Genomic DNA, 26,594 nt, shown 5'->3' with positions numbered 1-26,594 from the left:
CATGAAGATGAAATTCTTTATAGATGTCATATGATTCTACATAAACTTGATGGATTTCAAAGCATGAAGGAGAGAGTTTGGATTTTCTGTGTAATTGGGAAAAATTCATTTGGGGAGCTACATTGGCTAATAACTTTGAAGAAAGTATCACTGGCCTTACTACTGTGGTTCCTAGGTTTTACTTTACTAGGCCAGGCCTTCCATTCCACACCTAACTCAAGAGTTTTGAGCATTTTCTCTATACCACTTCAAATACACTGTTAGGAAACTTCATAATTCCAGGTTCTAAGTATTTCCTGACTTTCTATGTGGAATGTGCTACTGTGGTTTTAGAGTAACCCAAGAGTATCAATGTAGTTTTAACAGCTTTGGAGTGAGTCTTAAAGAAAGTGGGGGATTCTTGGAATACTTAGTGAGTACACAGTACACTTTTGTTTGACTATGAACACTCTAGAAATAAACAAATGAGAAAACGTTCACAAAAAATGTTCTTTAATGGTAAACCTTCATAGAGCAATTCTTTTCCTTTCATTACATAATCCCATTGAATGCAAGCCTGAAATCAGGAGCTACAAATATATCTAAAAGTTTTAGATTAGTCTGAGTTGGAGAGCAGCCAAAGTTTCTATTCCCATTGTATTTTCCCCTCCCAAATCCCCTAAAGTGTATAATTAAATCATGCTTTTCGCTCATTTCAGGTTGCTTCTCGATCTTTTGGAGGCAGCATTGTAGAAAGAGAACTGGACTGAGACAGATGATTTTAGTTCTGGATCTTCTGCTGACCACAGTGCTGGTTGTTTGCTTGTATGTTATCCTTTTTTTAAAAAAAAAATTTATTTATGTAAGTTTTCAACATTCATTTCCACAAAATTTTGAGTTCCAAATTTTCTCCCCATTTCTCCCCTCCTCCCACCCCAAAACACCAAACATTCTAATTACCCCTATCGCCAATCTGCCCTCCCTTCTAACATCCCTCCCTTCCCCTATCCCCATCTTCTCTTCTGTCCTGTAGGGCAAGATAAATTTCTATACCCCATTACCTGTATTTCTTATTTCCTAGTTGTATGCAAGAACAATATTCAACAGTTGCTCCTAAAACTTTGAGTTCCAGCTTCTCTTCCTCCCTCCCTCTCCACCCATCCCCATTGGAAAGGCAAGCAATTCAATATAGGCCATATCTGTGTAGTTTTGCATGACTTCCATAATAGTCATGTTGTGTAAGACTAACTATATTTCCCTCCATCCTATCCTGCCCCCCATTTATTCTATTCTCTCTTTTGACCTTGTCCCTCCCCAAGAATGTTGACTTCTAATTGCTCCCTAGTCCCATTGTCCTCCCTTCCATCATCCCCCCACCCTGCTTATCCCCTTCTCCTACACTTTCCTGTATTGTAAGATACGTTTTCATACCAAAATGAATGTGCATTTTATTTCTTCCTTGAGTCAAATGTGATGAGAGTAAGCTTCATGTTTTTTCTCTCTTACTTCCCCCCTTTTTCCCTCCATTGAAAAGTCTTTTACTTGCCTCTTTTATGAGAGATAATTTGCCCTATTCCATTTCTCCCTTTCTCCTCCCAATGTATTTCTCTCTCACCCCTTAATTTCATTTTTTTAAGATATGATTCCATCCTATTCAACTCACCCTGAGCTGTGTGTGTGTGTGTGTGTGTGTGTGTGTGTGTGTGTGTGTGATCCCACCAACTACCCAGATACTGAAAAAAGTTTCAAGAGTTATAAATACTGTCTTTCCATGTAGGAATGTAAACAGTTCAACTTTAGTAAGTCCCTTATGATTTCTCTGTACTGTTTACCTCTTCATGCTTCTCTTGATTCTTGTGTTTGAAAGTCAAATTTTCTTTTCAGCTCTGGTCTTTTCATCAAGAATGCTTGAAAGTCCTCTATTTCATTGAAATACCATTTTTTTCCTGAAGTATTATACTGGGTAGGTGATTTTTGGTTTTAGTCCTAGTTTCTTTGACTTCTGGAATATCAAATTCCATGCCCTTTGATCCCTTAATGTAGAAGCTGCTAGATCTTGTGTTATCCTGATTGTATTTCCACAATACTTGAATTGTTTCTTTCTAGCTGCTTGTAATATTTTCTCATTGACCTGGGAACTCTGGAATTTGGCCACAATGTTCCTAGGAGTTTCTTTTTTTGGATCTCTTTCAGGAGGTGATCAGTGGATTCCTTGGATACTAATTTTGCCCTCTGGTTCTAGAATGTCAGAGCAGTTTTCCTTGATAATTTCATGAAAGATGATGTCTAGGCTCTTTTTTTGGTCATGTCTTTCAGGTAGTCCCATAATTTTTAAATTGTCTCTCCTGGATCTATTTTCCAGGTCAGTGGTTTTTCCAATGAGATATTTCACTTTATCTTCCATTTTTTCGGGGTTTTTTTTTTGTGATTTCTTGGTTTCTCATAAAATCATTAGCCTCTGCCTGTTGCATTCTAATTTTTAAAGAACTCTTTTCTTCAGTGAGCTTTTGAACCTCCTTTTCCATTTGACTAATTCTGCTTTTTAAAGCATTCTTCTCCTTATTGGCTTTTTGAACCTCTTTTGCCAATTGAGTTAACCTATTTTTCAAGGTGTTATTTTCTTGTTTTTTTTGGGGGGGGGTCTCCTTTAGCAAGGTGTTGACCTGCTTTTCATGCTTTTCTTGCATCTCTCTCATTTCTCTTTCCAATTTTTCCTCTACCTCTCTTAATTGATTTTCAAAATTCTTTTTGAGCTCTTCCATGACCTGAAACCATTTAATATTTATTTTGGATGTTTGGGATACAGAAGCCTTGCCATTGTTCTTCCTCATCTGAAAGAATGGGAGAAGATATCTGTTTACCAAGAAAGTAACCTTCTATAGTCTTTTTTTCCCCCCTTTTTTGGGCATTTTCCCAACTAGTTACTTGACTTTTGGGTCCTTTGTCAAGAGTAGGGTATACTCTGCGGATCTGTAAGATCTCAGTTCCTCCAAGGTGGCACAATCAAGCGTATACACTTGTCTGGAAGCAGGGAGAGATTTTTGTGCCCAGAATATTACCAGAGTTTCCTCTTCACAACCACCTCACCTCCAGTTACACCAAGCCAGGACTGGGGGCTGAGATTCAGTTAAGCTGTGAGGCCAGGGCTGCCATTCAGTGTGAGATAAAGATCAGCTGCTGCAGGGCCTCTACACAGGGCTGAGGTAAGAATCAGCTGCTCTGTGCTGCCAGGGGTTTTATGATCCAACAATGGATGAGGGCTGTTGTAGGGGCTACTGTGGGAACTGCTGCCACCCGATGTGGCCTCTGTGGCTGCTGCCTGAGGCCAGAGCTATGGGAAGGCCCTTCTCCCTTCTCAACCAGCTGAAAAAACCCTGTCACTGACCTTTGGCACCTGTGGGTTGAGGGATCTTCAAACTGCTACTACTCGAACTGGAGATTTTGTCCCTGAGGTGTGCTCGCGTCCTCCTCCCAGAGCCGCGACGCAAGGCCAAGGCTGGGCTGGGCTCCTCTCCACATCTGTTGTGACAGACATTTCCTGTCATCCTTTTAGGTCACCCTGGGCTGGAAGTCTCCACTCTGTTCTTCTGTGGTTTCTGCTGCTCTAGAATTTGTTGAGAGTCTTTCTCTACAGGTATTTTATGGGCTGTGGGGGGAGAGCTAGCATATGTGTGTCTTTCTACTTCACCATGTTGAGTCTGCCCCCCTCCCTGCCCTTGTTCTTGAAAAGGACTAAATGACATCATTATGTTGGAGTGAAGGTACAGTGCTTCCAGTGGTGACTGATCAAACCAATACAAGCTTGGAGGACTCTACCACAGGTCAGTCACAAATAATCCACATGAGCATTTGGAATGGAACAATGATGTTAAAATGCAACAAAAAGATTATTGTGTGATCTTCTGAGTAGGTGTGTGACTACAAGAAAGTCACTTAAATTATCTGGAACTGGGTAGCTTCATTTCTTATATGTTATAATGATAATGGTCCCTGCTATTGGGAACAGGGGTCTAGGACAATATTCTTTTTCTTCCCCTCTTTACGTAGCCCCTTTGCTCAGAACCCACTTATGTGGTCAGACTGGGTTCAGTACGGGGAAATTTAACTTTAATGAGAGATTAGGTTCAGCTTTCCTACCCTTTGACTGCTTCTGTCTACCACTCCAGTTCCCTGGAGAAAAATTGCTTAATGCTTGAATTTTGGCCCAAGACTTCTCTACTATTACTGGATCTTCCCAAAAGGTAGTGCAGAAAGATACTCTATGTACAATATGAATCTAGTATGGGACAGATATTTACTTCCTACAAAAAATAGGAACGATAAACACCACAAAAGATAGCATTCAGTGACACAAGTTAAGCAATTATTAACATGACTATTTTTACAATCTGCAATGAGATCAAGCTATAAACATCTTTATGAAAGAATATTAATTTACATGATGAATAAATAGTCATTGCAACATTTGAATTTGTTTCTACATTGTCTAAACAACTCCTGTGTCATTTTTATCATATAGGAACTTACTAAAACAAGGAAGGCATATAGCAAAGAAGAAAAGTATCCCAATATACTTAATGCTTATGGAGACAAGAGCACCAGATTCCTTTGGCTGGCATGCCTCAAAAAAATCATGAAATGTCATCTCCCAAAGGGGAGAACAGGGAAGGAGAGAGTAGAGAAGGAACAAACACATACTGACAAGGGTTTTTTTTGGATATTTTCAGCCATTCATGGGATGACATCCTGCCATGCTGGGTGCATCCAACCCAGTAGGTCTGTGTGTATATTCAAACTATACTTCCTCTTGATCTGTGTTTGAGTCTCTGAGCCATGTACTCACCAGCATGTAATGCCTTGACTAATGAATGTGTCTGACTTATTTTTTTTAGTTTTTTCACTTAATAGCTTGCTTCCCTGACTCAGTTCCCTTGTCTACAAAAATGGGAATTTTATCTTACTCTTTAAATGCCTCAAGCAGTTCTCAAAGATTATATAAATTACTGATAATTTCCTGACATATTTGAGAAGTGTGGTACAATAGAAAGAATACTGGATTTAAAGTCAGAGCACTTGAGTTCTAATCGCAGTTTTGTCACACTTATGTGACCTCTGTGCAACCTTGTGCACATCATTTATCTGTGCTTCAGTCTCCTAATCTGTAAAATATGAGAAAGAAGTTTAAACTGAATAATCTATCAGATTATTTCCAGCTGTGAATATAGGATCTTGTTGTTGCTGGAGGGAATGAATTTCCAGGGATTTCCCCTTGCCAATGAAAATTTAGGTTTGGCCCAAAAAACCCCACTGAAATTATACCAAAAGAAACCCCATTCTTCAAGCTTGCCTTATCTACTCACAAGATGGTTGTAAGAATCAAAGAAGATAACACACATAAAATTCTTTGTACAGCATAAAATATTGAAAAAATGTCAACCATCTCTCATTTATTTATGGCCTTGATCCAATGGGTTATTGACTGGTTAATCATGTATTATCACTAATTTCTTAGATAATAATGGGGGCATCTAGGAGGCTCAGTGGATAGAGTGCTGGGCCCTGAAGTCCAGAAAGACTCATCTTCTTAAGTTCAGATCTGGCCTCAGACATTTAATAGCTGTGTGATCCTGGGCAAGTCACTTCACCCTGCTTGCCTCAGTTTCCTCATCTATCAAATGAACTAGACAAGAAAATGGCAAAACCACTCTAGTGTCTTTGCCAAGAATACCCTCGATGGCGTTATAAAGTGTTGGACATGACTGAACAGCAAGAACTTCTTTTTTGAATGAGAGAAAAATGTATTTATTAAGGTTTTCTCTGTGCTAGGTATTGTGTGAAATAGTTGTATTCTATACAAATAGAAAATAAAGGCAATCTCTAACCTAAAGAAGAATACCTTCCAATGGGAGGCAATACTTATAGGAAAGCAAAGCAGGTGATAGATAGGGCCCTTCCAGAAGCAGCAAGTGTTGATTTGTTTTGTTTTATTATAAATTCTTTTCCCATAACTTTTCCAACAGTTAAATACCTGTCTCTCCCATTAAATTAAGAAGGGTGTGCAAATTTTAACAGGCAAAAGAGGGGTCATTGAGAAAATATTTAAAATTGAGCCATTACTTTTTTTTCCTTGAATACTACATCTGGGAGAAGGGAAGAGGACAAAGGGAGATTTGATGATCATTTTCAACAACAGGAGCTAGGAAGGGAGTAGGGGGCTTGGAAAGGGTCACATTGTATGGAAGCAGTAGTTGGGTATGAAGATGCCTGGGATGACACATAATGAAGGGTCTGGGACCAACCAGATGCAATGGGCAATGGAGACCCGGGCCCCAAGGTAGGAGTCTGAAAGCTTGAGTAGCTTAGCTTCTCTAGATAATATCATACCTTTGAGGAAGGAAAAATGTGTTTTCTGTTTGCCTAACTTTCCTTGATTTTGTTTGGAAATGTTTTGACTCCATGAAGGAGTCAGACTGCAAAATGTATAAGTCACGGTACATGACACCATGCCTTTCACTTGGAGACCTTAAAGGGAACACACACACACACACACACACACACACACACACACACACACACACACACACACACACACACACACACACACTCTCTCTCTCTCTCTCTCTCTTACAGAGAGCATGCTCAGGGTTGTAAATCACAGAAAAGTTAGCTGTGAAAAGGCCACAAGAGCATATGATTCTGAGCTGGCAGTGACCTTAAGAATAATCTACTCCAACCCCTCTCATTTTCAAGAGACAGAGTCCAAGGTCAGATAGATAGTAGACAGCAAAACAGTATTTGAAGCCAGGTCCCCTGACTTCTATACAGCTTGTGCTTCTCCCGATGGATCACGCTGTTCCCAATATGCCTCTTATCTAAAAAGAAATTCAGAAAAAAGGACTAATATGAGGGAAAAAACAGACTTACTGAGGAGGGCAGGTTTAGGAAAGCCAGCTGAAACTTTTTAATTCCCAGTGAACTGAAGGCAAGTACTGTTAAATTAAGAATTGATGGAGGGCAAATAAATAGGACAGAGGAAGGAAGGAATTGCTATGGATTAGGATAAATGAAACAATTGACTAGAAATGTAAATGGTTCACATTTAAGTGACACAGTGTGTCCTCTGTTTTTGGAATTTTTTCTTGTTCCCCTGTGTGGCATTGCCTGATTGATCAGTTTTAAAGAATAAATTTACGCATTCTACATGAACTAATAATTTCTTCCTGATGTGATTATTCAGTCATGTCCGACTCTTTGTGACCCCATTTGGGGTTTTCTTGGCTAAGATAGGGGAGTGGTTTGCTGTTTCTTTCTCTAGCTCATTTTACAGATGAGGAAACTGAGGCAAACAAGGTTAAGGGACTTTCCCAGGGTCACACAGCTGGTAAGTGTCTGCGGTTGGATTTGAACTCAGAAGGATGAGTCTTTCTGACTCCAGGCCTAGTCTTTTATCCACTGAGCCTGGAATGCATACCCCTGTTTTTCTTAGTTTCATCAAGGCTGATAAAAGTCCAGGTTGTTGTGGAGGTTTTGTTACCCCATTGAAATCCCACTGTGACAATTATCAGGAATGATAGTAGGGTCCTGGGAGGAATAAGGCAGCTTCTTAGGACCTATTTTAAATCAACCCCTTCATCTATACTAGATCACCTACTTAAACAAATTGCTTTAGGAGGCTGTTAAAGAATCCAGTTTAATTCAACAATCATTTATTAAGCACCTGCTGTATATAGAATGCTGTGTTGGGCATGAAGGAAAGATAGAGAGTTGAGATAAAACATGGCATTGATGGTATAAATATTAGCTATATTGTCACAAAGTTAGGGAAGTGATTTTTGGTCAGGAGTTCCTTCTGATATCTCTGAGATAGCTTCATATGAACTGGTACTATACAGTTTCCTAAGCCCAAAGCCAGCTTTGGTTATGCTACATTTCCTTCTCCTAGGAATATGCTTTCTCCATCTTTGTTTGTTGAGATCTTATCCCTCTTTCCTTAAAGATTAATTTAGCTGTTAACTCCTTCAAGATTTTTCTGAAATTCCAGTTTGAAAGGGACTTTGCACTCCCATCTTGGGGCCTTTATTGTATTCCAGCTTGTATAATGGCCACTTGTATCAGGAATATGGTTCTTCTTGATGAGTCATTTCAGTTGTATCCAACTCTTCATGACTCCATTCAGGCTTTTCTTGGCAATGATTCTGAAGTGCTTTACCATTTCCTTCTCCAGCTTGTTTTGTAGATGGGGAAAATGAGGCAGACAGGGTTAAGTGATTAGCCCAGAGTCACACAGCAAGTGTCTGAGGCTAGATTTGAACTCAAAAAGATGAGTCTTCTGACTCCAGGCCCAGTGCTCTGCCACCTAAATATTTAACAGCTCGCTTTCCAGAAAAAAATATCTACAATATACTTTTAACACTTGAATTTTTAGTATTTTCTCCATCCCTTAAGTCTAGAAAATCAACAAAACAATCAATCAAGCCCTGATTCCCAGGGTTTGCTGATTTCTGAAGTGTTAAATGCTAGTGCTGAAAATTTAACAATCAGGTACCTTGAGCAACTTTGAGTTCACTCCAGCATCCCCCACTTTTTGCATCCATGTCACATCCTTTATTGGATTTTAAGCTTGAACTGCAACCCCCCAAACCTCTATGAGTTACAAATTATATTGAATTCAAATAAAAGAGCAAGCATATAATGAGTTCCCAAATGAGGTACATAAAATGATTAAAATCATTTCATTTTCAACTTTCAATCCCTATACAGGGATCAGGCCTTACATACAGTGGAAATTTTATCAATGTTCATAAAATAGAAAAAAGCAAGGAAGATCAAGAAAAGCTAAGTAGCTAAGTAGATTGAAGACTCACTTTCCTGACTTCAAATGTGGCCTCAGACACTTAACTAGTTGTGTGACCCTGGGAAAGTCACTTAACCCTGCTTGCCTCAGTTCCCTCATCTGTAAAATGAGCTGGAGAAGGAAATGGCAAATCACTCCAGTATCTTTGCCAAGAAACCCTGAATGGGGTCACGAAGAGTCAGACAGGATTTAAACAATTGAACAACAAAGCAGATAGATAAAATATTAATAATAATAATAAACTCATCCTATTTTTAACCAAATAAGAGAAAAGAGGTATATTATACAAGTCATAATAATATTAATTACCTAAAACTAAAATGCTTCTGCACAAATACAAGCAGTACAACAAAGCAAAGAGAGAAAATGTTAACTGAATTTTCATCCAACATTGCCCACTGTTCCTTAGAGGCTGTTAACAGTTTTCAGAAAAGACTAGTGCTGTGAATGGTTTCATTGGTATAGGGAACCCAGAAAACTCACTCTACCAATATGTCAGCACTCTATTTGCAACTTATATTCTTACAGAGCTGCATAAAGTCCTGAAAGGTGTTGGGTAATATTCACAGCCTAGATTCCTTGAGAAACATAGAGAAAGTCACTATAGGCAGGTTCACAAGTCTGCCAGTCAAATAATCAATAGCCAAACTGAAAGAACTTGATTAGCACATTAAAGAAGAGTAGCAGCTTGTCTTTGAGTTATAGAAGTATTTCTGACTTGCTTAGAGTACACAGCCAATCAGCAACGTTTTGTGGCATTTGAATGGATCAATAAGATACAGTCTGTCCCTATATGAAATTTGGTCAGGAAAGTTTTTAGTTGTGTGTTGATTACAACATTTGTGGGGTCATATAGAACTAAAGAGTGCTGTATGCAGAAAGAGTCTCTGCATTTAGGCTAAACAGGATGGAGGAGTTCAGTTGGGTTTTGCTATTCTATCTTCATGGAGATAATTTGGTGAAAGTGCACCTTTCAATAACAAAGCTGTTTTCTTCCACAGAAGTTAAGTGATTTGCTTTGAGTCACATGGCCAGCATGTCAGAGGAAGGAAGTGAATCCAGGTCTTTTTGGCTCCAAAGATGGCTTTTTGTACATAAGAGTTTTTAGATTAAATACAAGTGACCAGTAGTCATATGAAAAAAATATTCCAAATCACTATAAAAGATATGCTAATTAAAATAAGTGAGGATTTACCTCATACCCATTAAGTTGGGGGAAAACATGAAAAGATGGAAACAGTGTGGGAATAAGACAGGTAAACTAATTTGTGTTGAGTTATAAATTGGGTCAAGTGTTTTGCAAAACAATTTGGAATTATGAAAGAAGAGTCACTAAAGTATTCGTACCTTTTTACATGAAGAGCCTAGCAGGCATCTCAGTGTTCATTCTTTTGTACTTAAAAGAGGACTGATCACCTCCCAGTGTTGGAGTCAAGGTACAGACTGTGGCTGATCAGTCCAGTACAAGCTCAGAAGGCTCTACCCCAGGCGAAGCACATAGTCCATTTGATGGAGAGGTCTCTAGGTTTGCACATCTCACCTTTCCTTTGTGCTACTGTGATTGATTCTGCTTTGCTCTTAGAGCATAGCAACTTTTTTCATGTGGGCGCACCATGTTGGGGGATCCTGTGCCAGCATCTCCCATATCTCACAATCAATATTAAAGTTTTCAGAGAGACCTTAAGAGTGTCCCTGTACTGCTTCTTCTGAACTCTGTGTGAACAGTTGCCTTATGTGAATTCTCCATAAAATAGTCTTTTAGGCAAATGTATATTTGGCATTTGGGCTATGTGGTTAACCCAACAGGCATCTAGTTAGCACAGTGGGTAAAACACTAGACTAGAAATCAGAAAGACCTCTGTTCAAATCTAGCCTCAGGCATTTAACTAGCTGAGTGACTGAGCAGCATCTCTGCCTTTCTTTCTTCATCTATAAAATGGAGATTAAAAATAGCACCTGCCTCCTGAGGCTCATATGAGAATCAAGTGAGATAATATTTGTGAAATTCTGTTTAAGTACTAGTTATTTTTATCTTATTAATATATATAGAATTCAAGAGTCAGTGACAGAAATGACTTGAATTGCTAGTTGAGAACAAATTCAGAATTGAAAAAAAAGTTTTAGAAAGAAGTTTATTGTTTGACAGAGGAGAGAACCAAGTAGGTGGTCTGCTTCCCCAAATCTCTCTGAGTTGCCCATTATATAGAATTCAAACAAAGGAGCAAAGAAACAGTTGACTGGCTGGCATATGATGAGTTTCCAAATAAGGCATATAGATTACTTAAGTAGTTTATCTCAGGAAATTGGAAATGTCTTGCACCAATCTTCAGATCCCTTGGAAGCTTTCTGGGTTCAACATCACCTCATGACCTGAGTGTATAAGTCTATTCTCTAAGCATGGTTTCTTACTACGGTAGATTCCAACAATACAATAACTTCCCCCCACAATTTCCCCCTTTGGACATTTAAAGCTGTACATTCCTATACTAGCAGAAACACCATTATAAGAGCAGAAAGTTATGTTAAGGTTTAAAAGGTGGTGGTGTCCCCTTCACTACCCATCTTATCAAGAATTGGATAGAATTCTTTTAAGGGGGAATTTTTTTCCCAATTACAGTGAGGAAGATCAAAGTGAGAGGGCTTAGGTCAGGAGGCTTAGACTCACACTAGGACAGTGAAATGAGATTTTCCAAGCGTTAAAAGCAACAGCAGAGTAAGACATAAAGCCATGTGTATCAGAATCCATTTGAACCATCTGGTGCTAGGCAGCCATGGCCACAAGCAAGTCCACTAAGCATCAGCAGGGGAGGATTGTTAGATACCTAAAGTCAATTTCTGTAGGTCCCCTAGATGGATTTCCGTAAGGTGACTTATCTAAAATATTAAAGCAACACATGCCCTGAGAGTCTTGGCAACCATGATTGTGTCTGAGGAAAATTCCTATTTCCTAAAATTGCCTGTCTAACCTGTCTTAACTCTTTACACATAGCTGAGATCATGGTGGACATGGGATCTATGGGTGATATACCTTCCCTTCTGACTACAAAATTCAAACAGTCTGGAGTATTACATTCAGGGTGAGGGTAGACTTATTTGTAGTAGCTGGTTTGTACCCAGTTAGAACTTCTTTGTACCTTAACTTCAGTATGGGTGCTAAAGAATCATCTGGGCTGGTTGAAACTATTGGAGTTCGAGATTTTTTTTCCTTCTAAACTGCTTGATGCAGATTCCTGGCTTCTGTGAGTGGCATGGCGTTATGGAAGGCTGTTGTAGACGCAGTACCACCGTGGATGGCTTTGAGAAGACGTAAGATAACAAAGAGTCATCATCAATACCAAATTGTTTGGGGTGAGTCTAGCAGGGACATTCCCAAGGGCTTTCCAAGAAGGACTTCATGGGGGGATAATCCCATTTTTCTGTTGGCCAAATTTTGCACTTGCATAAACCCCAATGGGCTTTGACCTAATTAAGCCCTATTTTTTTCACATATTTTAGCCAACCCTGTTTTAATGAACTGCTTTTTCCTTTTGCATTTTCCTGAAGACTTGGAGTAGTATCCATAGCACAGCTTCTATTGTATGTCCAGGGTCCTTTCTGTCTGGGGGATGAAATGCATCCTGGTCTGAATTTATGACCAGTGAGACTCCAAACCTGGGGATGATTTCCTGAGAAATTTCTTTGCAACGGCGGTAGCATCAGCCTTTCTGCATGGAAATGCAGAATATATCTGCCATAAGCAGTCTTGGTTATGATTATATCCTTCCCTAGGAAAAGTTCAATGACATCCATCTGAATGTGAACCACGGATGCCCAGAATAAGGGATGGGGTCCTGTGGTGGTCCTAATTCTAATCCCTGGGGTACATGCAAATAGGACATTGTTGACAGATTAATTTAGCTGCTTGTGTGACTCCCAGAGCCTCTCAGTCCCTTAGAAGAGGTCTGGGTTATCAAGGGGAATATCCATGAGAAGGGCCAGGAGAGAAGAGACTAGTTAACAGGGAAGCTGTCAGAAGTGGGAAGGATATCTTCAGGATCTGGGGGGAATGGGGAAAGGGTCATGTGGAGATGAGGACAGGACACTGCGGTAGTGATGTTCTCAGCTAGGAGAAGCAGCTCATGTCTGTCTAGTCAGGGATTAGATAAGACCTTTCTAATGGATGACCTAAAGCCTTAAAAGTGCCAAGTATCACAAATGATACAGGGACCATAGGCTAGACTTTCTTCACCAGGGCTGCGGCATTGGTCCCTGCACAGAAACAAACAGAGAGTCCCCAGGCTAAAGGGTCAAGATGAAGACTGTAATAAGGCACAGGCTGTGGTCTGTCTGATGGGCTGGGGTTAGAACTCTTATAGCAAATCTCTGCTTTCATTGGCAAAACAGTGTGATGGGCTTGTCATAATTAGGGAGCCATGGGATAGGAGCAGCAAGGAGGGAATTCTGGGTGCAAGTGAGTGCCTCTGGGGACCATGAGAATGGGCAATCTGGGATGCCTGTAGTGGCAAATCCCAAAAGAACCCACAATTTTTCTTTGTCTGCTATAAACTAGTGATTCCTTGGATTCATTCGGGCAAGAGGCATCAATAACCCCCTGAAATGGTAAAATCTGGGTAGTGAACTGGAGGAAGAACCACCTGAAGCTTCTTGGGGTGTACCTTATATCCTACAATTAATAAGGCTACAGTATCTGCCTGATAGGAGGTCAGGTTGGGGGAACAAAATAAGAAGTCATACTCATACTAGATCTAAGAGGATCCCTGGGGAGTGGAAGGATTGAAGATCTCACTGTAGCTGAACCAAAAAGCAGGTAGGGGCATTTTGGAAACCCTGAGGGAAATAGGCCAAGGTGTACTATCCATTTTAAAGTTAAAAAATGGATGGAAATGGTGAAAAAATCAGAAGATACAACAATAACTGAAAAATAGTATGCATCAGGGGGAACAGAACTGAAAGTTGTCAAGGGTTTGGGGACCACTGGATATAGAGGAACTATAAAGGACTTAATGAGCCTGAGATCTTGAACAAAGTGATAAATTTGTTTCCCTTCAGCTGTAAACTTTCCTAGTTTGGGGACTCATAGGATAGAGGTATTACAGAGGGAATCTAGAAGTCACCAGAACTCCATGTGATAAGACCGTGAAGGACAGGTTCTGTGAGTACATTTTTTCCTCCTCTTTTACTGTTCGCCAAAGGGGAAAGGGGGCGGTTTATATAAAGGATAACAATAGGATCCCTGCTGACGTAACCAACATCTGTCTCCACAGAGACCCCACTCCTCATTCCCCAGAGTGAGAACTATTACAGCCATGAGAGAGCCACAGAATCCTCATCAGGAGGAATGGGGAATAAGGGTGATAGGAGACCTGATATTGTAAGTTCCAAGCCTTCCTCAGTACACTGCATATGGCAACCCCAACAGAAAAGGGGTTCTTGGACACATAAGAAACTGTACCTGTTCAAACCAGTCTGGTAGGGAGACATTCAAGGGCTCAGAGACAGGATATAGGACAGAGTTAAAACTCTTAGTGCAGAGAGAATCACTAGAAAACGGTGAGATGGGAAAATTGATCATGTATAACACAAAGTGTCTAACAGATACAGGGTACTTTTCCCCTACAAATAGTCTCAGTAGGGGACAGAAGAGTGGACAATGGAATCCATTCTGGGGGGTCCTCTGTCTGGCTATTATCTCATTGGATTTTCTTAAGGTTTAGAGGTAGGCTGTTACCCCTTCTCTAAGAGGCATCATTTCTCCAGTGTCCCTTCTGCTTATAAGAAGCACACATATTCTTGGGAGAGGAAGACCAGCACACCTACCTCTCCCTCCTGGGAGCCTCTGCTGGGGAAAGATTATCCTCCAGGGAAAGGAAATAGCCCTTTCTGCACATTTTAACTATAACAAAAATAAGCTTTTCTTCCTATTTTTATTTTTTGGTCTCTTCATGTTCAAAAAGCCCTGAGGTGACTTGCAACACTTCCTTGAGACTGGCCTCATGTATACTAATCAAGGCTTTTTAGACAGGTATCTTTAGTGATTGTCTGAAGCCATTAGTGAAAGGGGTTTTCAGGATTTTTTTTTTTCTGGTTCTGGTTTCCCTAGACTGAGGTAATATTTATAACCCATTTGAAGTCTAGAGAAATATTCTCAAGGTGTTCTTCTTTCTACTGGACACAGCAGCTTACTTCACCTCAAATCTGCTCTCTGGGGGAACATTTCTCTGAGAACCTCAGTTTAAGCTAAGGTCCTGTAGACTTTAGCAGTGTTCGGGGAATTTCTTTGGGTCACCCAGGCTTATGCAGTCAGCCTCATAAATCCCTTCCAAGCAATAAGATTCAAAACTGTTTCTGTCCACTCAAGAGACATAAGTTTTCCCTCTAATTTTCTGCTTTCCTTCTAATCTTGTTTTATTTTTACAAAACCTTTTTTATTTAATATCAAACTTATCCATCTTACATCTCACAGTGTTTTCTATTTCTTATTTATTCATAAATTCTTCTCCTATCCATAAATCTGATAGGTAATATGCTTCATATTCTTCTAATTTACTTATGATATTTCCCTTTATACTTAGACCATCTATCCATTTTTATCTTATTTATCTTATAAGATAATTGACCTGTACCTATTTTCTGCCAGACTGCTTTCCAGTTTCCCCAACAATTTTTTTTACCAAGAGTGAATAATTATCCCCAAAGCTTAAATCTTTACATTTGACAAATACAAGGTTACTATAATCACATACCATGTATTATATATCTACTTTGTTCCACTGACCCAGCTTTCTATTTCTTAGCTAGTACTAGATGTTTTTGATAATTATTGTCTTATATTACAGTTTAAGATCTGGTTACTGCTAAACCTTTATTTTCCCCCACTAATTCCTTTGATAGACTTGACCTTTTGTTGTTATTTTTTCTAGCTCAATAAATTTTTGCTGAGGCGATTAAATTGAGATGCATTGGATAAGTACATTAATTTACATAGAATTGTCATTTTTATTACATTGGTGCTGCCCACCCATGAATAATTAATATTTCTCCAATTATTTAAATTTGACTTTATTTTCCTCTACAAAGGAACAGGAAATACATGACAACCATGGGGGCTTTCTCATAGTCATTCCTGGCAAGATTCTTGCCAGAGTCCTTCAGCTTGGTTTCAGAGAGGCTGAGGAATAATTGATATGGTATTTGCTGCTCAACAACTCCAGGAGAAATGCCAGGAGCAGAATAGAGGTCTATACACGATATTTGTCTATATAACAAAGGCCTTTAGTATTGTCAATCCTGAGGGCTTGTGGAAAATTATGGCAAAATCAGGTTGCTTGGAAAAGTTCATTAGTATTTTATCTCAGTTTCAGGATGGCATGATAGCCCAGGTTTTGGGTAATGGACAATGCTTTTGTATTTCTCAGTCACCAGTGGAGTGAAGCAGGGCTCTGTGGTTGCTCCCATACTTGTTAGTGACGTTGTTGAATGCCTTCAATGAAGACAGAAACAGCATCAAAGTTAGCTACCAAGTGGATGATAAATTATTTAACTTGAAAAGGCTATAGGCCAAGACTAAAGTGAAAAGAGTATTGGTGCATGCATGACTTTTGGTTCACAGAACTCAATGCAGCATCTGAGGCTGGGATATAACAAAATATGAATCAAATTATCTGCAGGTGGTGCTAATTTGACCTAACAATGAAGACCAGGAAAATAGAAGTTATTAATAATTACCACCAATAAAAGGGCCAACACCACATCATCCACATATGGAACCACTAGTTACAGCAAATGGAAAACATTTGAATGCCATGAGTAAGTCCACTTGCCACGCTAGTATACTTTTCAAGGATGTACACATAGATGAGTTTGATGCACACATTGCCAGAGCTAGTTCAGTGTTTGGAAGGCTCCGAAGGAAAGTGTGGGAGAGAAGTATTAGGTTTCCTATCACCTGGAAGGTCTACAGAGCCACTGTGCTGACTTTATTGTCACATGCCTATGTTGTTGTTGTCGAAATGGATGTTGTTGAGAGTCTACCAGCGCCATGCCAGAAAACTGAACCAGTTCCATTTGAATTGTCTTAAGAGATTTTGAAGATCACTTGACAAAAAAAAAAAACACTGGACTCTGAGGTCCTTTATTGAATTGATCCTATCTCTTCTTACATGGTTTTATTGTTGATATATAGAAATGCTGATGATTTACGTGGGTTTAGTTTATATCCTGCTACTTTACTAAAATTTTTAATTGTTTCAACTAGCTTTTTGGTTGAACTTCTAGGATTTTCCAAGTATGTAATCATATCATCTGCAAAAAGACGTAGTTTTATTACTTTATTGCCTATTTTGATTCCTTTAATTTCTTTTTCTTATTGCTATTGTTAGCATTTCTAATACAATATTGAATAATATTGTTGATAATGGGCATTCTTGTTTCATTCCTGATCTTACTGGGAAGGCTTCTAGCTTATCCCCATTACAAATAATGCTTACTGATGATTTTAGGTAGATGTTTCTTATCATCATGTTAAGGAAAAATCCATTTATACTATGCTTTCAAGTGTTTTTTATAGGAATGAATGTTGTATCTTGTGAAAAGTTTTTTCTGTATCTATCTGCATATTTTTAGTGATATAATCATATGCTTTTTGTTACTTTTGTTATTGTTATAATCAGTTTTTAAAATAGTTTTCTTTATGTTAAACCATCCCTGCATTCCTGTTATAAATTCCATTTGGTCACAGTATATAGTCTTTGTGATATATTGTAGTCTCTTAGCTAGTATTTTATTTAGGATTTTTGCATCCATATTCATTATTGAAATTAGTCTATATTTTTCTTTCTCTGTTTTTGATCTTCCTGGTATAGGTATCAGTACCATATTTGTTTTGTAAAAGGAGTTTGGTAGGACTCCTTCTTTGCCTATTATTCCAAATAATTTATTTAATATTGGAATTAGTTGATCTTTAAATGCTTGGTAGAATTCACTTGCAAATCTGTCTGATCCTGGTGCTTTTCTCTTAGGAAGCTTATTTATGGCCTGTTCAATTTCTCTTTGTAAAATAGGTTTATTTAGATATTCTACTTCATCTTCTGTTAATCTAGACAGTTTATATTTTTGCAAGTATTCTTCCATTTCACTTAAATTGTTACATTTATTAGTATATAATTAGGCAAAATAGGTCCTAATGATTGTTTCAATTTCATTTTCATTAGTGCTATATTCACCCTTTTCATTTTTGATACTAGTGATTTGGTTTTCTTCTCACTCTTTTTTAAAATCATATTTGCCAAGGGTTTTTCTGTTTTATTGTTTTTTCTGTAATACAACTTCTAGTTTTATTTATTAATTCAGTGGTTTTCTTCTTTTCAATTTTATTAATCACACCTTTAATTTTTAGGATTTCCAATTTGATGTTTAATGGGGAATTTTTTATTTGTGTTTTTTCTGCTTTTTAAAATTGTATGCCCAAACTATTGATCTGCTTTTTCTCTATTTTGTTGATGGAAGCAGTATGACAGATGAATTTTCCTCTCATTACTGCTTTTGCAGCATCCCAAAGGTTTTGATATATTGTTTCATTATTGTTCTCTTTAATAAAATTATTTACTGTTTCTGTGATTCTTTAGCCCATTAATTCTTTAAGATTAGGTTATTTGGTCTCCAATTAAATTTTAATCTATGTTCCTATGCTTCATTATTAAATGAAATTTTTATTGCATTAGGATCTGAAAAGGATGTGTTTAATATTTCTCTCTTTCTCCATTTACCTATAAAGTTTTTATACCCTAATTTATAATCAGTTTTTGCAAAGGTACCTTGTATTGCTGAGCAAATAGTATATTCCTTTCCATTCTCCTTCAGTTCTCTCTAGATATCTGTTCTGTCTAACTTATCTAAGATTCTATTTACCTCCTTGACTTCTTATTTATTTTTTATTAGATTTATCTAGTTTTGAGAGGGGAATGCTTGAGTCCCTCCTGCATCCATTACAGATTTGTTTTCTATTTCCACATGTAACTCACTTAGGTTTCTTTTAAAACTTTGGGTGCTATAGCACTTGCCATATATGTTTATTTAGTATTGATAATACTCCATTATCTGTTATCTTTTAACATAATGGACTTTATCTCTTTTAGTTAAAGCTATTTTAGCTTTAACTTTGAGATCGTAACTGGCACTCCTGCTTTTTTCTGCATCAGCTGAGGCATAAGAAATTCCACTCCAGTCCTTTATTTTTACTCTATGTGTATCTCTCATTTTATTTTTCTTTATCTAATTTCTTTTTATTGTTCTTATAAACAATTGTTGGATTCTGGGTTTTAATCCGTTCTATTATACATTTCCATTTTATGGGTGAGTACAAACCATTCACATTCAAAGTTATAATTACTAGTTGTGTATTTCCCTCCTCTTCCCTTCTTTTTATCCTGTATTTTTACCCTCAGATGCCAAATTTACTTTTGACAGCTGCCTCCTTAATCCTCACCCCTAAGAATCCCTCCCCTATCTTCTCTCCTTGCCTTCCTATTCTTTAATCTATCCGCTTTCCTAAGAACTCCTCCTTTATCCTTTTCCTTTAAGGCCCTCCCTTATCCTGTTCCCTCATTCTTCTATTCTGTAAGTTGAGAAGACTTTGATACCTCTCTATATGTATGTTATTCCCCCTTTAACCTAGTTCTGATGAGAATAAGGTTCTAGCACTACCAGCCTTCCCTTCCCTCCTGCCCTTCACTGAAACAGTTCTTCTATTCATACCTAGTTTGTATGAGATAATTATTGTTCCATTTTACTTTTTCCACCCAATTTTATTTTTTGGAATCATTCCATCACACTCAAATCACACCCAAGCTGTATATCTATGTATATTCTTTCAAAATACCTCAGAAATGATTATATTCTCAAGAGTTAAAGATAATATTTTCCCATGTAAGAAGTAAATAGCTTGATCTTATTAAATCCCTTATAATTGCTTTTTTTAATGTTTATCTTCTTATGTTTCTCCTGATTTTTGTAGGTCAGATTTTTTGTTTGGTTCTGTTGTTTTGCTCAAGAATACCTGAAAGTCTTTTATTTTATTACATATCCTTTTTTTTTCCCTTGCAGGATTATACTTGACTTTAATGGATAAGTTATTCTTGGTTGCAAACCCAACTCCTTTGTTCTTGGAAATACCATGTTCCGTGCCCTTCATGTAGAAGCTGCTAAATCTTGTGTTATCCTGACTATAACTCCACAATATTTAAATTGGAACTCTAATTGCTTGTAGTATTTCTTCTTGAACTGGAAACTTCAAAACTTACCTGTTCCAGTGATTTTTTCATCTTGGGATCTCTTTCAAGTGGTAATAGATGGATTCTTTTAATTTCTATTCTGTCATCTAATTCTGAAACTTCAAGGCATTTTTCCTCAATAATTTCTTGAAGTATAATTTCCAGACTTTTTTTTTAATCATAACTTTCAAGTATTCTAACAATTCCTATATTATCTCTTCTTAATCTGTTTTTTTAGGCCATTTGTTTTTGTAATGAAACATTTCACATTTTCTTCTATTTTTTCATTCTTTTGATTTTGTTTTATTGTTTCTTGATGTCTTATGAAGTCATTAGCTTCCCCTTGCCCAATTCAAATTTTTAAGGAGTTAAATTCATCTGTAAGGTTTTGGATTTTTTTTTTCCCAGGTGGTTGACTTTCTTTTCATAATTTTCTTGGATTACTCTTATTTTTTTCCCCGACTTTTCCTCAGTTTCTCCTAAAGTCCTTTTTAAGCTCTTCCAAGAACTCTTTTTGGGTTTGTGACAGTTTGAAGCTGTAAAAGTAGCTGTTTTGACTTCATTATCTTCTTCTGATTTTGAACCCTGATCTTCCCTATTACCATAGTAGCTATCACTCATTTTAAATGGTTTATTTCTTAGCTGTTAACTTAGAGTCAGGCTGTAATCTCAAGGTGTAGTGGATAATGTCTCAAGCTTCTGGGTTTTTGTGCTTCTGTTTCCTGACCTCTTGTCTAGGGGCCTGAGCTCAGGTACTCCTCTTTGCCCCTGAGCCCCAGCCACTGGAAAAACTCTTACTCCTGGAAGGCAACAAACTTCAGCTTACTCCTCTGCCCTGTAACCCAAACTAGAGACTCTGCTCTCCTGTGAATGACCACAGCCAGTAGAGTCCCTGGCCTCTGAACTCACATTTATGTCCTTGATCCTCCTTGCGCAAGCTACCACGTGGAACTGCTTCTGGACAGCAGTCCCCAACTCCATGTTCAGGCCCCAAGGAGGACCCTGAAATCTTCCTCTGATCAGTTGTCTTGACCACCACAGTGTCTATGGGGCAAAAGTTTCTGAAGCAAAGGCTGCCATTACACAGAAGCCCCCAAAGCTTGTTGTCCATAGGAGGTCAGGTCTTTCCTAACCTCCTCCTAGTCTTAGGCTGAATAACTGCTTTACCCTGACTTTTAATTATTTCTGCCACTCTAAAGTTCACTTTGAGGCATTATTTTAAATAATTTATGGGGGAATTTGGGAGCATCAGGTAATTTCCTGCTTTCCTCCATCATCTTCCCATATCATTTTTAAGTGCATGGAAAGTACATAAAACAGCTTGACTACTTTTGATTCAAACAATGTTAGTTGTCATTGAATTGACTTACCCCAGTGTAAGTTTCACACATAAGTGATGTTTTACATTGTAATTTTGTATTGAATTAAGAAACATTATCAAGTCTGTAGCAAAAGTTAATTTTGGAAGTCATTTAGTGCTTGATAATACTGACTGAGGATGGTTCGTCTGGTTCAGAAAAACTTCAATTTCAGCCTATTGAAGTTTTATGATTTGTAGCACCCTGAGTACTACTGTGAAGTGATGAGAGTGCCACATATGATCTCCATCTCCAGATCAGTCATAGACAATACATAAATGAATGGCTGTGGCTATGTTCCTTTATTTAAGGGCATTGGAATTTAGGTTTCAAAGAATTTTCACATGTCACAAAATATCATCTTCATTTGACTGTTTTAAAACCCTTTGAAAATGTAAAAACATTCTTCTCTCATAGGCCATACAGAAGACAGGTAACAGGCTAGATTTGGCCCACGGGCCATAATTTGCTGACCGTTGCTCTAAATCTATGAACTGATGAATAATAATAATCCCTTGAGTATCCTCTTTACAATAATATGCTGTCTCCTTTATTGAGTTGAGGTGCTTATAGGATATCCAATTTGAAAAATGTAGCAGGTGTTTGGAAATATGAGATTGGAGCTCAGGGAAGAAGTCAGGACTGGATTTATTGATTTGGGAATCATCTGCATAAAATCACTAATTGGATCCATAGGAATGGATGAGATCACCAAAGGAAAAAATGCAGAGAAAGAAGGAAAGAGGGACAGTAAAAAGCAGGCAATACAGATTGGGCTAGAAGGGTATGACAAGTTAGTGCAAAAGAAAGAACCAGTTACAAAGAAAGGAGGAGAGGGAAAAGTAGAAGAAGAGAGAATATGATTCATAAAAACGTAGTTCCAGTGGAGATATAGCATGTTTTAGAAAGTAATAAACCTCCTAAGAGATCAATAAACCAGCCAGAGTTGGCCACCATAGCTTCCTTAGGCTAACCTGTCACTATTTCCATCTAATAAGCCTCTGGGTTTCTCCTCTCCACTTGGCCAGTTGCCATATTTCCTTGGAAGAAAGCACTGTGTGGGTATCTCTGCCAACTTTAGGCTTTTCTAAATCAAAGCTGCCAAAATCTCTTGCCCTTCTACACAAGTTTCAATGTCAAGGTGCTTCTAGACACCATTAGTTCTCATTCTGTTTACAGGGCTGGGAGACTTAGCATCTGCTGATTTCAAGAAAACATTTTATGCACATCTGGGTTTGTCCTAGCATCTGACTCTACTTAATTCCCTGTTTGCAGATTGATGAATTGTGGCTAATAGTTCCTCTCTGAGTTTACCAAAAGTCTCTACAAATTTACACAAAACACACATCATATTAATAACTATATAGAATCTCTCCCATTAGTAAAGGGGTATTTCTTTAAAGGGACCTTGAAGATCATTTAATAGATGAATAAATTGGGATCCAAAGGGGTAAAGAGATTTATCCAAAATTACAGAGTTTTTTAGTGAGAGCACTAGAGTTGGAAAAGAAATCTAAGGTTTTGGGTTGGACACCCTGGACCAACTTCTTGACCTCATCCTTAGGCAAAGATGGTTTCTGGTCCTGTTTCACCACAGAAGGCTGAATTTATTATCTAGCACCCTCACATTAGCTGAAGTTAGACAGCTTTTGATGACAGCATCTCCAGGGAAATGGGTACATATACTTAGCTGACATCTGGCTACTTGTACTAGGCAGTGACTTTGCATTTTTCCAACACTTTCCCAGCAATCCAGATGCAAAGGAAGGACACATTTTGAATGCATCCATTTTCTACTGAATGACATTTCTGAAATAAACAGCCATCAAAGAGAAAAATCTTTTCGTGTATCCTTCAAATTGAGTGTGAGACTTTCTGAACTGTCATAATACTTGACTTAATTTTCAGACCATTATTCAAATTTACCCTTGTTGTTTAGGAGGTTATATAATCTATTGTTCACTGTGTATTTCACTTTATGGATCATAATAGGGATGCTTTTCATGGAAATATTTAAATCATATTTCAGTGTGTGACTTTTCAACAAGTAAGATTTCTGAGTCATATATTTGGTGAGAAAGTTCTCACATCTCTCATTATAAAATAATACTAAAAGGCATTGTTGTGATTTGAAAGTAAAGTGAATTCCACCCCCACTCCCAATTAAGATAACCCATAATTGATCAACTAATACTTCCTATTCATTAGATTTCATTGATTGCCTATTGAAAAACAAGATCTTATGCTATTAATTGTCTGTCCTGTGTTTGTGAAGGGCAAATAACACTCAATTTAGTTTTGTCAATCAGTTCAGTGAAAAAGCCTATCAAAGTGATAGTTTAACACTGAACTGACTTTCTAGCTGTATATTTTACATAGAGATAGGCTCCTTTTCTCATTGTCAGTATTTTTCTGCCTTCTCCAGAGTAACCTTCTCACTCTGGAGATACATCTACCCTGTGGTCCCCTCTTCTGATTGATGGGGTCTCTGTCTTAGACAATCTTTCATTAGAAACCCAGGTCATGTCTAGTTCACTTCCAGTTCTACTCTTTATTCCTCAGACCCTTTCACCTCCTCCCCAGCTTCCTTGTTTTCCCTTACCTTCCTACCCTTTTTCCTTTTATGAGTTGTCTTTCCTCATTAGAATGTAAACTTGTTGAGAGTAGGGACCATACTTTTTTGTTTGAATTTGTGACTCCAGAGTGCTGATGGAGTCACATTGATTAGTGATAAGGACATGATCCTAGAGAGATGGGCTGAACACTTCCATAGCGTTCTCAACAGACCATCATCAATCAATGCTGAGGCCATCGACCACTTACCTCAGGTTGAAGTCAATCCCTTGTTAGCTGAACTTCCAACTGAAGCAGAGGTTTTGAGGGTGGCAAAGTACCTGGTGCTGATTCTATTCCAGCTGAGATTTACAAAGTAGGGGGACCATTGCTCATGCAAAAGCTGACTGAAATTTTCCAGGTTATATGGCAAGAGGAGGTTATCCCCCAGGAGTTCAAGAATGCCTCCATTGTCCATCTTCATAAGGGTAAAGGGAATAGATTGTCCTGTGACAATCACAGGGGGATCTCTCTCTTAGTCACTGCTGGCAAAATTCTTGCTAGAGTCCTCCTTAATAGACTGATCCTTCACCTGGAAGATGGGCATATATCTGAGAGCCAGTGTGGCTTCAGACAGGGCTGAGGAACAGTCAATATGGTGTTTGCTGCCCAACAACTCTAACAGAAATGTCAGGAGCAGAACAGAGGTCTGTACACAACGTTTATGGAGCTGACTAAGGCCTTTGACACTGTTAATCATGAGGGCTTATGGAAAATTATGTCAAAATTTGGTTGCCCAGAGAATTTCATCAGTATTGTACATCAATTTCATGATGGCATGTTTGCCCAGGTTCTGGATAATGGACAAAACTCTTGTGCCTTCCCAGTCACCAATGGAGTGAAACAGGGCTTTGCGCTTGCTCCCATGCTTTTTAGCACAATATTTTCAGCCATGTTGACAAATGCTTTCTATGAGGATGAACATGGCATCAAGGTCAACTACCGTACTGAGGGTAAGTTCTTCAATTTGGAAAGGTTACAAGCCAAGACCAAAGTGGAGGGAGTGTTGGTGCATGATTTTCTGTTTGCAGATGATTGTGCACTCAGTGCAGCCTCAGAAGTTGAGATGCAACAAAGTATGGATCAATTCTCTGCTGCCTGTGCTAATTTTGGCCTAATAATTAACACCAAGAAAACACAGGTGCTCCATCAACCACCACTACACCACTGATATGTGGAACCATCAATTACAACAAATGGAGAAGTTTTAAATGCTATGGATAAGTTCACTTACCTTAGTAGTGTACTTTCCAGGGATGTGCACATTGACAATGAGGTTGATGAACGCATTGCCAGAGCTAGCTCAGTGTTTGGGAGGCTCTGAAGAAAAGTTTTGGAGAAAAAAGGTATTAGACTGACTACCAAATTGAAGGTCTACAGAGCTGTTGTGCTGACTTCATTGTTATATGCTTGTGAAAAATGGATAGTCTACCAGCGCCATGCCAGGAAACTGAATTGCTTCCATTTGAACTGTCTTAGTAAGGCTCTGAGGATCACCTGGCTGGATAAGGTACCAGACACTAAAGTCCTTGCTAGAGCCGAACTGCCAAGTATTCAAACGATGCTTCAGAGATTGCAGCTTTCATGGGCTGGCCTTGTTGTTCAAATGCAAAATGTATGCTTGCCAAAAAGACTATTTTATGGACAACTCCCATGGGGCAGGAGATCACATGGTGGCCAGAAGAAATGCTACAAGGACCCTCTCAAGGTCTCTTTTAGGAATTTTGGATTTGACTGTGTAACATGGGAGACACTGCCACAGGACTGCTCAGTGTGGCATGCTCACATTAGAAAGGGGGTTGTGCTCTGTGAGCAAAGCAGAATTGAGACAGCACAAAGTAAATTCAGGATGCACAAATTTGGGATATCCACCCCAAATATTCACATGGACTATCTGTGCCCAACCTGTGGTAGAGCATTCTGAGCTCATATTGGTCTGATCAGCCACAGTCGGACACACTGACACTTCACCTTATCATTTTGGTTCTCTTTAAAGATGAAGGACAACAACCCTAACCAACCATGGTGACTGGCACAGAATAAATGCTCTATCTTCCCAGATTTTCCTTCCCTCTCATTTTCTCTCTCCCACTCCCTTTCTTCTCCTCCATCCCTTCATATAACCTTAATTTTTCCATAACAGTGTGAATATTTTGGCAAGACACTAGTGGGGCAGTGTGAGCAGGCAGCAACACATTACAAATAAGGACTTATAAATAAGAAATGATGTCAAGAATTTTATCAAATATATGAGTAAAAGCAATTGTTGGGTTGAGTGGTAAGGAGGGCTATTATGGACAGCTTGTATTCTCTATTGGTATCCTCCTCTTGATTGAAAGAACATGGGAGGAAGCTCACTGAGTGAACCCTCTGTGGTGAGTCTGTGATAGGACATAGACAGGGGTCCAGTGGGATGGGATGATCTGTATTGGTGGAGGAGGTATTAGCGAATTGATGAGCTAACAGCTTTATTTGATTATTTAAGTGAAGGAGAAATCACAGGGTCAGAGGTCTGCAACTGAA

The 26,594-nt window shown here is 38.5% G+C and overlaps 2 long non-coding RNA genes across 2 annotated transcripts; one reads left to right on the top strand and one right to left on the bottom strand.

Annotated features, from left to right (window-relative positions):
- Positions 1–497: 497 nt before the first annotated feature.
- Positions 498–25,412, bottom strand: LOC140506752 (uncharacterized). The gene is made up of 4 exons (XR_011968069.1): positions 25,306–25,412; positions 3,365–3,498; positions 1,812–2,810; positions 498–814 (listed from the first exon to the last, which is right to left on the bottom strand). It is a non-coding gene; the product is annotated as an uncharacterized lncRNA (long non-coding RNA).
- Positions 2,806–20,276, top strand: LOC140506751 (uncharacterized). Its single transcript, XR_011968068.1, has 4 exons — positions 2,806–3,431; positions 3,533–3,613; positions 3,710–3,800; positions 12,060–20,276. It is a non-coding gene; the product is annotated as an uncharacterized lncRNA (long non-coding RNA).
- Positions 25,413–26,594: the final 1,182 nt, after the last annotated feature.

This window comes from Notamacropus eugenii, chromosome 5 (assembly GCF_028372415.1).
Source record: "Notamacropus eugenii isolate mMacEug1 chromosome 5, mMacEug1.pri_v2, whole genome shotgun sequence".
NCBI classification, from domain to species: Eukaryota; Metazoa; Chordata; class Mammalia; order Diprotodontia; family Macropodidae; genus Notamacropus; species Notamacropus eugenii.
This window is presented reverse-complemented; position numbering and strand designations above follow the sequence as displayed.